Source organism: Eufriesea mexicana, unplaced genomic scaffold (assembly GCF_001483705.2).
Source record: "Eufriesea mexicana isolate 0111107269 unplaced genomic scaffold, ASM148370v2 scaffold2087, whole genome shotgun sequence".
NCBI classification, from domain to species: Eukaryota; Metazoa; Arthropoda; class Insecta; order Hymenoptera; family Apidae; genus Eufriesea; species Eufriesea mexicana.
The window spans coordinates 996,181-1,015,589 of record NW_016910162.1 but is presented as its reverse complement, the minus strand read 5'-3'; the positions used below and the strand labels follow the sequence as shown (position 1 = coordinate 1,015,589).

Below are 19,409 nucleotides of genomic sequence, written 5' to 3'. Positions count from 1 at the left end.
AATTATAAAGTATAATTGTTTATTAATATATTTTGAATTAATAATAAATATAAATAAAAATATATTAATAAAGGTATATCTTCTGTGTATAATTTAAGACTATAATAAGTTCTTTTGCATTTCTTTTTGTAAATATTTTTTTGATGCTTCAATAACCAAGTTTAAATTTTTTCTAAAATTAATTTTTGTAATTTTATGTTTGACTCCTGTTGTAGTGTATTTTTGGAGTATCAATATATGTCACACACAGTGGATAAAATATAATCACAAAATCTGATCAAAAAGTAAGAAATTTATTTTTTAATCTTTTCCAAATTTTTATTTTGAATGAAATTTTATAAATATGCTGTTCATAATTGACAATATAGATAACAATATTTTTTTTTAAAGTTGGAATCGAAAATTAAATCCCGAATCCATTCTTAATTTTCTTTTTAAATATAACTTTGTGGTAGTGCAAAATATAGCTACAAAATATAACTTGTTATTCTCTATATACGCACAAATTATTGGGCAAATATATACTCATATTTAATTATTATTATAAGCTCCGATATTCGAAGATTATGTATATTTCTCTATTATGGTAATGTCAATGAATTATTCAATTAGATGTAAAACAAAATACGATATTATGAATGGTCGAAAAAAAGGAGATATAACTATATGAACAGATATGCAACTCTAAATATATTCATCTATGTAACTATGATTACTATAATTTACAAAGCAGGAAGAATATCATTGGAATAAAATTGTAAGTTACTTGATAATGTGCTACGTTTATGAAAGGAATTGATTATAATGTATATTACAATGTAGTGCACATCGGTATATCTTAACATCTTCTCGGGAGAAAATCGTTTCATCCCTTTCTAATCAAAAAATAGCATAATTTATGAAGTACCAATTTCAAAATTTCTCACAATAATTTCTTTCTTCACAAATTTATATTTTTAACTCTTTTACAAGTGAGCGTTTTAAGGCAGCCTTGACAGGATTTTCCACTTAACTCACTAGCGCCACCACGGTCCATATCTCCACTAAACGTAATGTAAATATCGTATATGTCGTTGAATTATTTTCTACCTTCACTGATATCGTTTTCAAATTTTCTTCTTACTATCTCCTATTGTTTGTACGATATTTATGGTGTTAAAATGTTAAATTTATCCAAATTCAAATTTTCTATATCCAAGAATTCACAATTATTCTGCATACCTTTATAATTAAATTCCAAAAAGAATGATTTAATGTCTCCCATATTTTATTTCGCGTACACAGCTAGATAATTCGAGATACATTTTCACGATAAATAAATTTGTTATTTATTATCTCCAGAAAAAATCAGTTACACAGATTAGGAACTATAGTCGTATAGCGAACAGTAGAAAATAACCCTGTAATCGCGATAGAAAAATGCGTGTTTCGTCACTGGCAAATGATAACAATAATGGGAATAATGATCCCAATGATATAAATAGTTAATACAGCAAGATAACGAGACATTGTTCGACGTGACAGACAGCAATGTCATTGCCAGAGGATTCGCTACGGCCGTTGAAACTCGTCGTGTCCGGGAAGTTGGTCCATTAGCTCTTAACATTCTCGCGTTAACGCCGTATATTACGTGGGCGTAACGTAATACCTTCGCGTGGACCATTTTGTCGGACCGCACATGTTTCCAAGCGGACGATTTGGCGGGAATTATGCAAATTGTTGGCGGCAAAAATTCAAATTGTCGGTAAGCAAAATAGGAAACGCAAAGTGCATGGGATTCAGATTTCTTTAGTTTAACAATGCTATTATTCCAAAATAAGACTTCAAAATTTTTCTTTTTTAACAGTACACATGTTATATTAAATTTTTTTTTCTGATAAACATTTTTCCTTCTGAATATTAGATATATTAATTTATTTTTTAAATTTTTAAGCAAGATACGAGTGTCTATTGAAGAAGTGAAATTATATATGGGATACTTATAGTTCAGATGATGACGATGATGATCTATTCTTTGAATATTCTTTCTTTATACGAATTAAAGTGTTTTAACCTATAAAAATAGAATATTCGTTGTACTCTATTAAAATAGAGTATCTATTATATATTAAAATATACTATTATTAAAATTATAAATAAATAATATAAATAAATTATAAATTATAAAATTTAAATATTGAAATGTATTTTACAGATAGACAGCCTTCTCAAATTTTTCAAAAACATATTATACATATTCTACATGAATTTGACTACAAAAATTATTTCCGGAGAAAAATATTTTCTGAAAAATTATTACTCAATACAAATTAATTTTTTTTTTTAAAGAAAGAGTTTTTAAAATCTTAATTATAAGATACTATATTTTAGAATGATGACGGTTATGTATTTCATTTTGGATGCCAATTGTTAAATTCTATTTAAATGAAAAAAAAATTATCGGAAAATTCTGACGTGTAATTCGATTTTTGTTGCAATTCGTGCAACTATGTTCTGCCGTCTTCATTCGCATATAGAAGCAGTAAGCGATACGCTTTCAAATTTTCGGCTGTGCAGAACACGATAAAATATGTCACGCGAAGTGTGTAAAGCGAAAGTCGAAGTCCTTGAAATCTTTTTACTAAGTGAAATATTCTTACCTACGTGACGTGTACGAGGAAGATCGTTTGTAAATCGGGATATCCAAAGAACGAACGAATAAACGAAGGACAGATCGTTAATCTCGATTAATCATTTCTCGCACTTATTTTACCAGCGAAACGAGACTCATCGTGGGATTTTACTCCACAAATGCGTCGATTCACGATTAGATTGCATGTGACTCATTCGAAATTCTCTGAGTTTCCAAGCACGATGTAGTCGAAGTTCACAAATGCGAGATATACTTATCGGGATTCAACGGTAATTCCACAAAATCGAACTTAATTTTCTTGTTATACATGCAAATTAAATTCGGAACTTACGCACGTACTATGAATTTTATAAACCGGTTAAACGAAAGTCTGAAAACTTATAAATGGCATTATAATTGGAAAATATATACAAAGAAATACTTGCGAAATGTAATTCGTGAAGCAGAAATTTGAAGATTCGTATAATCGCGTAATCGAAAATTCACATAATCAAGTAATCGAAGATTGGTATGATTGAGCAATCGAAAATTCGCATAATGGAGCAATCGAAGATTCGCATAATCGAGCAATCGAAGATTCGCATAATCGAGAAATTGAAGATTCGCATAATCGAGCAATCGAAAGTTCGCATAATCGAGCAATCGAAGATTCGCATAATTCGGTAATTAAATATTCGCATAATCGAGTAATCGAGGATTCGCATAATCAAGTAACAGAAGATTCGCAAAATCGATCAATCGAAGATTCGCATAATCGAATAACCGAAGATTCTTAAATAGCAACGTTAATGTAAATTTTTATGCAAATTTTCTTTCGTTATTACATCTTTAAGGTGTAAAAATGATTGGCGAATGTTAATCAGTAGAATAAGCAATTCATCATTATCGGTAATTGATATTTAATACAAGCTGATATAATATTCCTATTTTTATATATTAGTCACATGTTCCTTCTTATGTAACATAATCATGATACAAAATAAATTTTTAAAGGACCAAATATATTTAGAATAATATTTATACAATATTTCTATTTTCATATGTGAATAGAAGAATTTTGAGCCAGAAGAAATTAAAATAGAGCCCGCTGCTCATGAAACAGCGCACTGTAATTATTTTATTCCACATCTAATCATACCCACAGTAAATATGGAATCATATATTCATAATCATATTTCATCATTATTATATCTTCTAATATAAAAATAAATGATTAGTTGTTTCTATCAGCGCACAATTTTTCACAAATAATCATAACATGCAAAATATTTAAAACTGCTTGTTCAAAATAAAAAATAAAATAGTACATTACAAAACTGCTAAAATAAACAATAACAATATGTTTATACTATTTCTCCATAAAATAATATACATTACTTCTTTAAATTTACACGAGTATTAAATTCCTAATGTATACATATATACATTAATATTACTTTTCTAGATATGTATCTTAAATTTCTAATATATATATATATATATGTGTGTGAGTGTGTGTGTGTGTGTGTGTGTATATATGTGTGACTTATGTATATGTACATGTGCATGCAAATAATATTTTTATACAATTTTTTAAACGGATAATAACTGTAATATATACAGTACTGGGAATTTAATATACATATTTAAATATATATATATATATATACTTTCTTAAATATATACTATATATACTACATATATATACTCTCTTAAATATATATTATATATACTATGTATATACATACTCTCTTAAATATGTATATTAAATCCTCAGTACACTATATATTACAGTTATTACCAGTTTAAGAAATTATATAAAAATTTTGTTTCTACATACACATGTGCATACACATAAGACACACATATAGTACTGATCACATAGAAAGTATATTACTACCAAATATTATTCTTTTATGGTTTCACCTATTCTTCGTGATTCCTTATTACTTATATTACAGTTATTACTGCTATAAAAAATTGTATTAAAATTTTGTTTCCACGCACATGTACATACACATTAGTCACACATATAGTACTGAACACATAGAAAGTACATTACAACCAAATATTCTTCTTCTATGGTTTCACCTATTCCTCGCGATTCCTAATTACCTCCTCATTTTCAGCCCCATCAGGATATTCTCCAAGTTATAATTGGCGAATCGTTCCATATGAAATTTTTAGCCTACAGTTCTACCCGAGTTTCTTTCGCTCGCAGTATCTACAATAAAGTGTTACGCAAGACATATCTATAACAGCCGCCACGGACGACTAGTGCAATTTCGACGATAGATTAGATTTCCCTTTGATTTGTCTTCACTCGATCCGAGGTTCCCCGATGCAGACAGGGTAAAGCAGCGCGTTAATCCTCCTCGTCTGACGTTCATCCTCCTCTGGCTAACAACCGAAACACCGTTAAAATTAAATTCAGGTATTAATCTCGGACGCGATTCGATTCCGGTTACCTTTAATTTAGCAGTCGCGTAATTAGATCAGCTAGCAAGGAATGCTTCGCGTCGAAATGACACACGTGTCTGTAATTGAAGAGTGCGATTCCTGTCGACTGCATGTTGCTCTATGCAAAAGTTGTTTCGCATTAATAACGGTACTGTAATAATGATCCGTGCATAGGTGGCAATGTTTATGTCGTCGATTTTATCGTCAACTTCCGAACGACATAGCGAAATGGTAAGCAGCCTTTATGGTTTCTCTGAATGCGTGTTCTCATGTTGTTACTCAGCATTACAGCTATCTGTAAACGATAGGAATCGAGGTTAGGTTGCAGTATCCTTCTACTAATAAAATATAGGTTTAACTTCAATTTCCATTAAAGTCAATATTTCGACTGTTTATTTTAAAACTGGTGTAAGTTTATTAAAAGAAAGAGATATCACGTGATTTGTGCTTAATTTAGTGTAAACTTTTTATTTATAACCAGTTAGTATTTAATGTCTTAAAAACTACCAATGCTTTGTTCAATTTAAAATTGGCTGATAAAAGAAATTGCGTAACCATTGATTATGAAACTGGTGTAAGTCCAATTTCCACAGACAGATGGCGGGATCAGTGACCACTGGTATCTATATTTGTTTTATTTCACGTGTCGAAAGTTACTATTTTTGGTTACTTATTTTATTTTCCTCCAAAAATGGATCATTCCATATTAACATCAGATAGTGATATATGTAAGAAGAAATAGTAAATCGATATTATTTTATGACAATTGAGAACATCATTTAAGACTTTAGATTTATCACCTACATATCGGAAAAGACCGCCAAAATTTGAAAAATTCGTCCTGGCGCCTTTGTATCACGATGCCAGGCCTATTACATACGAAAAATATATGGATATGTAGCAGTTATTACCTTATATACCTCATGTGCATCATGAATATTTTAAAACATTGTCACATGAAGAGCATAAATAAATAATACCAATATCTCATGTTAAGTTTAACAATATATAAATATAATTAACGTTCAAAATAAAAGTATTACTCCTATTTCCTTTCTTGTTATTATTTATAAACAAAATTGGATTTGTACGAAATATATTTTAAGCGATATTTAATTTTTCGAAATTGAAATTAAATAATTTTTACAATTGACTAATTATGAAAGTGGTGTATGTCCATCTGCAGTCTGTAAATATACACTATTTTAGTTAAATTCGCATAAAAGAAATTTATATAATCAAATTATATATTGCCAGACTTAATATAATTAACCTATATTTTTTAATTTTCTCGAAACAACAGAAAATGGACTTGTACCACTTTCAAAATAAACCATTTATTCCTATTAATTTTATTCTAATTTAAAATCTGTAAGTTTTTAATGTTTCGAGTATTTTAGCTATAATGATAGAGACATACAAATATATTCCGATGAACTATGGTCGTCAATTGCGTACAGGTTGTACTTCCTGAAAGTCACGATTACAGAAATCTTAAAATTAACATTTAATTTGTATCCTTGAGAAGTGTCATCGAAGTTCTTGGTACAGCAACGATTCTTATTGCATACCTGTTTATTCAAATCATGAATTCGTGGATGTATTTTAATTGTATATGGCATTTAATATTGTTTCATCCGGTTACCTTTCGTAAATTATTTAAATTATTTCAAGCAAAGAATTTGATATTTCATTCTGTGAAAATTCGCTATTAGACAGTTTCCATGAGTACGTCAAACATGAATGATGGTAAGAAAGTATTGGTAGCCTGTTAGAGATTGGAAAGTAAAGAAGGGCAATTGATCTTGACTTCACCTAAGCTGTGTGATAATTTAAAAACTTGCTCTGTCAAGTGAAAGCTAGTTTCAAATAAATTAGTACGATCGAATAATAAATTATACGAATTTTATTATTGTAATAATTTTCTAAATATTTTTACCATAAATATAATTTCTCAAATGGTCTTGATATGTTATCAGCTTCCTATCGCTCCTTCATTTGTTGACAATATAAAGTGTTTGATCATATCCAAATATTGGAGATGAATCATCAAGGCAGAAATCAATGACGCAAGATTCCATACAAAACTTGTTATATATTCTACAAACCATAAAAGAAACATATAAATAATATATTTTTCTTTAGAAAGGATAATGATACAGATAAAAGATGAAGAGGAAAATTTAATAAGGAAGAAACAATCTCATGAAACTCATGCATCTTATTAAATTTTTGCATTTGGATTATGAATATATATATATCATATTGGATTTTTATATTTTAAATTTTATTTACTATTAATTTTATTCACTATATATTATACATTATATATTATATATTATTTACTATATAATATTGCATAAATCATATTACATATTGTTATATAAAATTTTGTATAAATGTATAACGTTGAATACATATATATAAGATATCTCATAACTGATGGTGTAGAAGCCATGAAATGATTCTGCATGTAAAAATAAGTTGAAAAGAAAGGACAACATTTTTTTGTTTGAGGCTTTGTTTTCGAGAAAATCAAGAATAAAAATTCGTTGGGTGTACCTTTCCCAGTATCTATTTAAGTTCAAAAATATTTGTAGTATCTCTTTGTTCAGACTGTTCTTAAACGTTCAAGAAGAAAAATAGTCCACACTAAAATCCACGGAGTTAAAATTTGGTTAAATTTACGTCCACCCTACGAGTTTTCAAATTCAGTTTTCTCGGAAACCTAACCTCGAACGAAAAAATTTTATTTCTTCTTTTCCACTTATTTTTAAGCGTAGAATCGCCCTCTACCATTTTGTACCACCAATTACTAGATACTTTGTGTAAATTGTCCTTAAACGACGATTTTATGAAAATTCGTCCATGTCGTGATGCGATACTCTTGAAAATAATAAATTCTATGCAAAAATAAGCATTTAGGCTAGTTTGAATTTCAAATCTGTACTTAATCCATTTATTCTATTTACTAAGAAGCCGTGGGTCTCGATTAAATTGACCCTCTTCGCACCATTAGCGCGCAACTCGGCTAAGAAATAGCTATGATCAAAGAAAATAAAACAAATGGCGCTTACGTTGATTCAACGTTATACATTTACACAAAATTTTATATAACAATATATAATATGATTTATACAATATTATATAGTAAATAAAATGCTAGTAATTGTAAAATATAAAAATCCAATATGATAAAAAAGAAAATTCGAAAGGGAATTTCATTTCAAAATATTATCAAAATTTCCTTAAATTTTAAAAAGATCCGAGTTTCAATTTCAGTTGGATACTTTCAGTTCGCAGTAATTGATATTGTCCGCAGTGCAAATACCTTGGTGCAAACTTCCTCGATTACCTGATAACATCGGTATCAAGAATAGCTCTGAATAAATATGAAATATTCTTTGAATCAGACAACGAGACTTTTGATATATTCGAGACTGATAGATTTCGATAAAATAACTCGACTGTGGTAACACGGACGCCATTATTACATTCCTTGTTCCGTAGATCGAGAACTGTTCATGATAAAGTAGTATTAAATTAAAAGTGAAAATCAGGAACTAGCAGATTCTTGAAATACGCAAAACCACTTTCGTAATGATGTGGGTCTTGATATTCCCTTACATAGATTTTCTTATTGAATTATTAGTAAAGTTGATAAACTGCGCTTTAAATTTCAAAATAATATAAAATAATTTATAAAAAATGTCCATTAGCCTATAAAAATTAGGTTAGAAATATTAAAAGTATTAAAAATACACTATGTAGTTTAAAAAGATGAGACATAAATGTATCATCAATAAATTGATTATTTGAACTAACCTTATTTCATGTTTCAGTGAAACAAACATTTTTCCTATTATAACATGTCAAAGAATATTATTAAGCATGTAAAATTGAGGAAACGTTAGATCCTATATTCCCGGTTATAATGTTCCTATTACAATGATTTAAATGTCGCAGTAAAAATTTCTCCAATCACGATCGATTCTTACGACGGTATTTCCGAACATGCGAAATCTGTCCTATATTACTGCACTCTGGCGTGCGATTGTCGCATCATCTTACCAGGAACGCGGGAATAATGGCGGAGTGCTGATACACGCGGTCGCATCGGTAGGAAATCGCTTCGTGGAATCAGCGGTTATCGAAGATTTTCGTTCATATCTGCGACACAGAAAGAGAGAAGGAGAACGCGAGCGTGTGAGAGAACGGTAGACACGTAAAGTGAGAGGGTTAGGAAGCGAGAGGCAGGTAGGTAGATAAAATACAGATATAGGTTATAATAACACACTGTCTTTTGATCGGCGTCGGCTATGTCTTGAAGGTTGACCGGAAATTCGGAAGAGGTTGTCGGTTCTGGAGAATTAGCACTGACCTAGGGAAGGCCTCGAGGTCGTCGATGGCACACATTCCGAGTGCGCCTATATTAAGTTAACTGCTTCATAGCTGCCGATTGGACAGCCGGTTTGCCATTGCCAACATATAGGTATACGCAGGGCATAGGCAATGCCAATTGCACGCATCCGCAAATTTGCCACCAACTGGCACGCTTATGTTATAGAGTTACTGCGGCTCTACCTAAGTGGTTCCTCTCTCTAAGACACTGCGTAAAGGTATGCTCACAACGATTTCATTGTGTGTGCCGTAACATGGGAGCGATGTTTTACAATTACACGTTGCTTACGTACGATGCTCTGTAGGTATCGAGAAGCCGCCTGGAAAAGAACGAAAGAAGAAAGCGGAAGAAAGTGAAAACTCACATTCGTATAGTTTCTCTTTTAACATTACTTGTAGATAAAAGTTATTTTATTCTAGTTAGCAGATTTTAAACGATATAAAATTCAGTCAAATTACAGTAATTTTTTAATTTAAAATCTATTTAAAACCGAAATGTGATTTAACGGATGTTCTTTTTTTGCAGAAAACGTTGGAAAGGAGGCTTCATAGAATTTTTTTTTTTTATCGAGATTAATAGGAAATGTTTTTGAGATAATAAAAAGCTTGAACGAGGTACAAACTATACTTAGTGTAACAATCCATTCTGATATAAGCACTGATTCTTACGGTAATTTTGTCATACACTATCTCATTGTCGTGTAATAGCTTCTATGTAGTTTAATGAGATTGGAAGTATTATAATTAATCTTGATAGGGGTATAACGATTGTTACTTGCTGCACGCATTTGACTTAATGTTTAAGCAGCTTATAAAAGTATCCTTCTATACCCTGTGCCTTAAATAAAGAAAAAAATATTGGGAGAACTGAAGTTTTCTTCAAATTGTATTTATGTGTATGTATAAGCTACCGTTTTCATTCAATTTACAACATTTATTTCCCCACAAAAATTAATACGATTTAAATATTCCATAATTTTTGTCTTTAATTATGAAAAAGTTGATTAAAAGCAACCAAGCTTTTTTAACTAGTATCTATATTCATAATTATATTTATTAAATTTTCTCTAATTCCATTTTTATATTGCGAAAAAAGTAAGATATATAGATAATATTTACGTGGATATGTAAAGTATGTTATTTTATAAACGATAAATATAATTTAATTTTTCCACAATTTTTATGCCTAATAATAAAACGATAGAAAGAATGGAATTTTTACTGAATAATATTTATGTATAACAAATATGCGAATTAAACTATTCGTTGAATGTAGAATATTTATTTTCACAAGAAAGCATTTTATAATCAACGTCACTTATGTTCCAGAGTTATAAATCTTGTCTGTACTGGAAATTTGAAAATTCGCACTTCGGATTACGATGTCATTTTTCGTATAATTCAAAGATGTACTTCTATACTTTCCTTGTGTTTCTCTTTTTCTGAGGTAATCTGTCAATTAAATTAACAAGCAGATGTTAGTGAATACTCGCTGTATTCGTCCTCTCTCTCGAGAAACCATAATTGATCATCTCGTAAGTCAAACGCAGGCTACGATGTTAAAGGAAATGATATTATATCGTGCTCACACCTGTGCTACTGGTCGCTTTACATGCCAAGGTTGCAACGCAGAACGGTATAAGTATTCGTTCGTGACGTTAATTTATTCCCGGTGAATCGAAAAATAATAAGAATTCTAAAATTACAAGTCCTGTAGACGCGATGAGGTGTTTTATCTTGAACTTTAGTTTCGTATGAAAGAAATCCGAAGCACGGTGATGGTTGACGATCAACAACGTGGGCTTAGTCATTTTCAAACGTATACTATCTATGAGTGTTTTCTAATATAATAATATCCTACACGTTATACACCTTTATTTCTTTTATGCTACTTTTTTCCACACACTGATATAATTTATCAATATGATGACTCTATACTGGAGATAAAACATTACGAGTCCATTAAGAATATGTAATTTATAACAACAGTATTTCAAAGAGATATGAAATAATACTTATGTGAAATATATTACCAGTTTTTGAGGTATTCGCTACAAGATGGTGGAATCTCTTAATCTTTCAGTGTCATCGTGATTATACTTTGCACACTTCAGCTGTTATAATTATATACGTTATATGTTGTAATAAATTATTTTGACGTATGTTAAATATCCTCAGATTTTCAAATTATTTATTTTAATCGCAATTGTTGATTTTTCATATTATAATTATAATTGTAACATTATGTATGTTAAATATGTTTATGATATAGCGTTATCAATTATTTTGACGTATGTTAAATAGCTATTGTCAAAATATCGTCAGATTTCCAAATTATTTATTTTAATAATAATTATTAATTTTTCAAATTTGTATAGTTATAGTTGTAATATTACGTATATTAAATTTTTTTATGATATATTGTTATAAATTATTTTGACGTATGTTAAATATCTATTGTCAAAATATCGTCAGGTTTTTAAATTATTTATTTTAACAACAATTGTTATATTTTCGTATTATTATAATTATAATTGTAATATTACGTATAGTAAATATATTTATTATATATCGTTATAAATTATACAGGAGTATGGCAACAATCGATTGTCAAAATATCGTCAGATTTTTAAATTATTTATTTGAATAACAATTGTTAATTTTTTATATTATTATAGTTATAATTATTCAACTATTACTATAATTATAATTATTAGTATTAGTATAATTATAATTATAATATTATATTTATGATAAATTATCTTGAGAAATATTAAATATAGATTGTCAAAATATTTTCAAATTTTCAAATTGAAAATCTGAATTTTCAAAATATTAATTAAAGGATTAATAATTATTTAACTATTACTGTAATTATAATTATTAGTATTAGCATAATTGTAATTCCAATATTACGTATATGAGAAATTATATTGGGGAATATTAAATATCGATTTAAAAATATCTTCAGATTTTCAAATTGATAATCTGAATTTTCAATTTCGAATTTGCAAAATATTAATCAAAAGATTAATAATTATTCAACTATTACTGTTATTATAATTATTACCATTAGCATAATTCTAACTCTAATATTATGTACACGATGAATTATGTTAAATATCAATTGGCAAAGTCCATTTGGCCTTTCAAATTATTTATATCAATGATAATTGTCAATTTTTGACAGCGTGCTGATTTTCTGTTCTGTTTTAGCGTCGCTGATAATTCGAGACACATGTCGGGATAAAAGACGGATGTAAAAAGGATTCGGCAATGATCTGCAACTACGTAACGATGTTTGACTTGCAATAACGCCCTAATCGTCGATTTGTAATAGCCGTATGCTTACCGGCAGTGAGGCAATAGACGTGTTAGTCGTTTAGCTCGACTCGATTCGCTACTCGTTTCTTGACTCCGCTTCTCCGCTCGCAAGAATCTCTTTCTGGGTCAGAAAATATACGACGAGTGTCGGTCGATATGACTAACAATAAGTCATAGACCAGAAGCCACCTCGGAGAATTCTCATCGCTGCGCCGGTGCTCGAGATGATGGAGACGCGAATAAGTGATAATCGATAATCGAATACCCCAAGTTCGAATGTTCGCTCATTGCGAAACAAGACTGCCGGGGATGGCCTAAAAAATTAACGTGTTTTCTATCTAAGGTCGTAAAGTCGCTTTAACTGGTCGCTTTATTGCGATTCATTCGTTGCAAATTATGTTTTATGCACGCGCAGTTTATCTTTAGTACGATCTTAGGTAGATGTTACGGAGCCTGCCCGTGCAGGATATGAGCCCTGCCAGGAGGGCTGCTGTGCCATGTAAAAATATTTCTTTTAATCGTATCTCCAAGTTTCACAACGAACACAATGAATAGCTGCACGCGAAAATGAGCAAGCCTGTTACTTAATTAACCACGATCAATCTCAATTCTATCTCCTATGAACTTCAATTGCTAACTGTACCGAGTTACGATAAAATCTTTTGTCTTTTAATTACGCAGTTAAAACGCAGTTCAGTTACTTTCTAATTGTCTTGCTGATTTCTTTCGCAAACATGGATATAATGGCAGATAATTAATACGTTGATAATACGAATACTATACCTTTGTCTAGCGTAATTACCCGAAGGCATCAAATCTAGGTGAACCTCCTAATCTTCCAAGTTAGCCGAATTACGCGCATAATTATACCTCGAAACATTTGTTTTTCCTAGACATCATAAATTCCTTTAAGATTCGAATTTCGAATTCGATTTTTGTCTCACACCTCTATTGAAAAAGTTTTTGTACCCGAACAAAAACTTTATTTATATTCTTCCTAGAAGCGACTATGAATATGCAAAGTTCCCTAAGTATATTAAATGACGTTTAAATAGTTGCGTGCGATTATACACAAAGCACGGTACATAAATACGCGTAGCATCGGTGTGAAGTGTAACAGCGTAAGAAATAATAGACACAGCGTTATAATCACTTTTGATTTCGGCTTGTGCAACTTTCGTCTCGCGAGTAGCGTAGGTTGCCAACAATAAGCGAATAATTAAAGGCGCCCCGACAGTATTTATAGTTTATCATCGCGCCATCTCTTCGATTGTACTTTCCATCGATTCGTCAACTGGCAGAATTAAGGTTCGATTGAGCTAAATCGAATTGGAAAACTACGAATTATTATAAAAGCTCGAATTAGAGGACTAGATGGACAAAAGATTGGTCTTCGATTGGTGGGAAGAAAAATAAAAGAGAAACGGTGGTAGCGTTTGGAAGTTGCCTAGCATTTCGACACACACGCGTAAAGGACAAACCCGGGAGATCGGCGTTCCTCAGAACGATTTCACCGGTTCCCCGAGACAGATCGCGCACACCTATCGCTACCAAGTGTGCATCGCGAATCGTGGTGGGGCCGGGCGAGCGAGCGGAGAGTTGGCAGGCCTGCCCGCTGACTACGTTCTCTCGCTCGTGGACTGTCAGAGTCCACAGTCCTAACTCGGCCTCAGGCTACGATAGATCGTATCTTACGTCGGTTCGATCTTGCCGCGAATTCATCTCGCGCGCGTCAGCCTTGTCCCTACGTCCTCAACTACGATCCAACGACCTTCGATCATCACCGAAACTCACCGGTACCTTTTCTTCCACAGAGACTGTCGTCGGCCAACTTCCTTCCAAAACGGTCCTCTCCTCTCCTTTCGAGTGCTGGTGAACCCAAGAATTCAAGGATACCTCGCTGTTCCAAGGATACCTTCCGCAGGATACCTAGCTGCTGGGACCTAGGAGGTAAGCACACGTGCTTTTCCACCTCTTTGTGAGAATACGCTAGATCAGGCTGTTAATTTCGATTCAACGTCCTCCTTTTACTATGTCAACTTTCTGCTCGTTTGTTACACCGAAGATCACCATGATAGTGCGTATATAATTTTAGGTTTCGAATTTTCAAACGTTCTTTACGGTGGTAAAGTTGTGAAATTCTGTCGAGCAAAAGGGAACTTTCATCGGTTCCTTTTATCCGGCATACGATCTGCGATTAAAACTTCTTATCGCGCCACGTAGAATAGCCGGAATAATCTTGGCGTTGATCTAAATCTAGTTTCTTGATAACGAGTAACACGGCCATTTATTTGATGCCTAACTGCACTTTCTTTGTAACCCTAATGGACAGCTATTTATACCTGTGTCCTGCGCAGATTATCTCCAATTCTTATCGTCCATCTCGTGACTTTTGTAAAACTCTTCTTCCGGTATTAAGTTAGTTGAGCCGTGTTTCTCTAAAATTAGAATAAATCGCTGGAAATCGAATAACGCAACCTCGAGACAGTCAGGGTCGGTCAGTGGGGTCTATTTTGTTTTGACTTGTGACAAGTAACGAATAGGCTAACGCGTCACTATACTTTTTCCCCAGATAGTATTGCAGAAATTTGTTTTGACACTTATTCCATTTGAAAAATTTCTATTCATAACAATTCTTCTAATTTATATTCCAATGATTGCCAATAAATTATGCAAATTTTTACGTAAATGTTTATGTGATTAACAACTTTTTAAAGTACTCGTGTCATTAATTATGTAACTTTATAATTATATATTACACGATAATACGATATTAATAAAATTTGTAATTATTAAATTTAAATTATTATATAATCATGTAATCGATGTTATAATAATTCTCGAAGTACCACAGTCATATTTGCAAAAGATTGCTATTGATTTGCCCATGATTATATGTTATATCGAGAAAGCGATTTTATTTTAATTTCTTTTTTCGTCTGGTCTTTCAAATTTATAATAAAATCATTAGAAATCGTTTATTGTTATCAGATTTATTTATAAGTGAAGAAGTATCCCAAAATTTTTCCATTTTATTCGATATAAAATATCTCTGAGGCGTTCTTGTCTCGAATTATGAACATTTAAAACTCGTAATACGACTTTTAATAAAAAATGAATCATTATTTTATTAACTTATCTTAGGTATCTTAATCTAATCTTGAAATTATTATCCCAAGAAGGGGAATGTTGATGCAAAATATGATAAATGTACAGATTCCTAGTCATTTTACGTAATTACATCAGGCTGTTATTAAAATTAGATCCATTTCTCGATTTTATTTCAAAGAATTTACACGTTTGGATAAATAACGTTAATTTAATGGTCAGTTAGAGTAGAAAAAGGTATAAGAAGAATTAATTTCCCCCAAGACATCGATCCTCTTAATATTCTCTGCGATTTTTAACAACGTGCACAGTCGTTTAGATAATTTTCATGCTAAACACTGTTACTGATCCATTTCAGTTCCCCCGTCCTATTTTTACACACACGCACAGTCGCATGATTTCCATTCTCCGCGGATATGGAATTAACATAGGCTATACTATTGAAAAGGAAATCCCGATGACTGGATTGAGCCTTTAAACGAGCAATGAAGTACTTTACCCGAGGAAGTAGTATTTCAGAGTAATTATGGGATGCGAGTTGAGCAATTGGAGGAAAAACGATGTATTTAATGATTAACGATTACATTCCATCATCATCGAATGCTCAAGATGCATAGCAAATTGCTACCTCTAAAATATAGACCACCCTATCGTGAGACTGACCTGTCACGGCTTCTTGGTAACAGCGTTTCTGCATTTGCGAAATCATTCTGCATCACTGACATCCAGTTTCACATGTGAATTACACTGGCAACGGAGAAAATTGTTGCGGTGATGTCAGTTGGTTGACACGCCTCCGTTACTCCTACAACCTCTTCGTTCATTCATCATTTTTTCCTGCACCCAAGGTATCGACTCCTCGTTTGCTACATCTGGTACAACAAACGCGTTTATCCTAGTTTCTTCATATTTTCTTTTTTCATTTTTCGAGCAGCAGTTGAACGGTGCATCCTGAACGGTGTCAGATCAGCAGTGAGACGATGGCGGTCCTGACGTTATTCTACGAGTGAAATTTATTTCCATCACGGCATAGGAAGATTATCGACGGGTTAACACGTGTATGCGTGATTGGATTGCAACGTGTGTCACGATTAGTCACGCCATCTAGGCATGCTTCCCGTCTTCGACTTGGGAAACAAGTAATTTCGAAAAAATTGCTATCATCTCGGGTTCATGTCAGGATACATTGGGTTCATTAGTTTGAACGAGTGTCCAAGTCTGTTTTTCTCACGTGGACATGTATCTGTGTGGATAGCAATACATTATGGTAGCAAAGTTCATGTCACTTTCAACTTTGCTTCTGGCACTTAGTAATATTTCAACTAGTGTGAGATACATTGTATTCTTAACTTGCATATGTGTCAAAGCCTGACACTTAGTAATATTTTAGCTAGTGTGAGATACTTTACATTCTTTGTACATGTGCCAAAATCAGTTCTTTTCTTGTTTAACGTGGCAATATTTCTGTAAATATGATTGAAGTTATGCTACAAATGAATAGGAGTTTTAGTATCACATTTACTATTGCTTCTGTCACTTAATGACACTGTAATTTGTATGAGAATTAGTATTGGTGAAGGCTGTTGCTATCAGGATGTATTAGATTCAATAATTTAGACATTTTTACATTATATTTGGTGAATATGGGTAAGGTTATTATCCCAAATTGTTATTATATTCAATTTATATTAGGTCTGTCACTTAGTAATATTTCAGCTAGTGTGAGATACATTGTATCTTTAACTTCTACATGTGTCAAAGTCTGTCACTTAGTAATATTTCAACTAGTGTGAGATACATTGTTTTCTTAACTTGCATATGTGTCAAAGTCTGTCACTTAGTAATATTTTAGCTAGTGTGAGATACTTTACATTCTTTGTACATGTATCAAAATCAGTTCCTTTATTGTTTAACGTAGCAATATTTCTGTAAATATGATTGAAGTTATACTACAAATGAATAGGAGTTTTAGTATCACATTCACTATTGCTTCTGTCACTTAATGACACTGTAATTTGTATGAGAATTAGTATTGGTGAAGGCTGTTCCTATCAAGATGTATTAGATTCAATAATTTAGACATTTTTACATTATATTTGGGGAATATGAGTGAGGTTATTATCCCAAATTGTTATTATATTGAATTTATATTAATGCAATTTATATTAGGATTCCTCAATTTACACAAATGTCGAAGTTACTTCCTAAAGAATCTTCCATTTCTGTTATTGTGGTTAAAGTTACATCAGAACCTCAATATTGCTTCTATCACATACCAAGATCTCAATTTGTGTGAGAATAGGTATTGTTAGAAATTGTAATTACCTCAGTTTTCATGTCAGGATACATTCCATTCCTCAATACGTGTAAATATTTATTTCAGTTTCTTTTTGAATATACATACATATTTTTGTGAATATCCCTAATTTCGCTGTCTCTTTCAACGTTGCTTGTATCAATTGAGTCTTCAGTTTGCCTGAAAACTGGTTGTGAAAACTATTGTCACTTCTCAATGGTATGTAGTTATTATTAGACCTCTTAGAGGCCATCCAACTTCTAATGGTGTTGCTCCATAGTGAGTTATTTCGGCTCGAAATAGCTCTGTCGAGGATACGAATGTTCATTTCAAGGGCAAATATTCCAGAACTTCCAATTTTCTTAAGCGAGACTGCGATGCTGGATTTGTCGTAGACAGGCTCAGGATTACACGCTGCTTTGATTAACGTGTTGCGCAATGCCTATCCAGGCTATGACAAGAGCCTAAGGTCGCGCAGGTATATACTCGAACATAACTAATCCCAAACAAACGATCACGTACGTACGTGAAATTTCGGTAATTTCTTTTTCCGTGTACATATTAGCGAAAATTTGCATACTTACGCAAGGGGCGACTAAGAGTGTAGTATTTTTATTTAAACAGGGTATCTTTTTTAGGTAACACGTATTTTAGGGAACCCTGGTCCCCGAGTCAATGGAAGAAAGTTTTTTCGGGAAAAAGTATTTTTATTTTCTAAAGGAAGATATTTTCGTCAATTTTATGGAATATATTTTATATTATTAAATTTTATTAAATTTTATGTTATTAATTACTAAATATTATTCGATAATAATATTTTATTAATCTATCTTAATTGTTTATGGTAGTAATAATGTCGAAAAATAAAAATCGACGAATAATAATAATAATAATAACAATAACAGTAACAATAACAATAATAACAACGTTATAAGGTATTTTTGAAATTTTCGAATGTGACTGAAGAAATAATTCCTATATAAAAATTAAACAAATTATGGATGTGTTTTAATAAATTTTCAATAAATTCAGGTTTATGGAATATTAATGGAATTTTATGAAATACTGAATTAAAAGAATTTGTATTAAAAGAAATTCATGAAATCATCAAATTTTTGTCAAAAATGTGTGTTCTTTGTTAATATATAAGAAGACATAGTTACAAATTGATTATATTAATATAGTTATATTATATATTTATTATTATAT

General features: G+C 31.4%; 1 protein-coding gene across 4 annotated transcripts in view; it reads left to right on the top strand.

Moving 5' to 3' along the window:
• The first annotated feature begins 14,013 nt into the window (after nt 1-14,013).
• Nucleotides 14,014-19,409, top strand: part of wdp (Leucine rich repeat protein windpipe) — a 42,676-nt gene continuing 37,280 nt past the window's right edge. For 3 of the 4 annotated variants that reach the window (XR_001890347.1, XR_001890348.1, XM_017903041.1), the window contains exon 1: nt 14,324-14,746. The gene's annotated coding sequence lies outside the window, so the exon portion shown is untranslated. Of the gene's footprint in view, nt 14,105-14,323; nt 14,747-19,409 lie in introns of those variants that run through there. The other variant, XM_017903042.1, reaches the window with a different exon arrangement.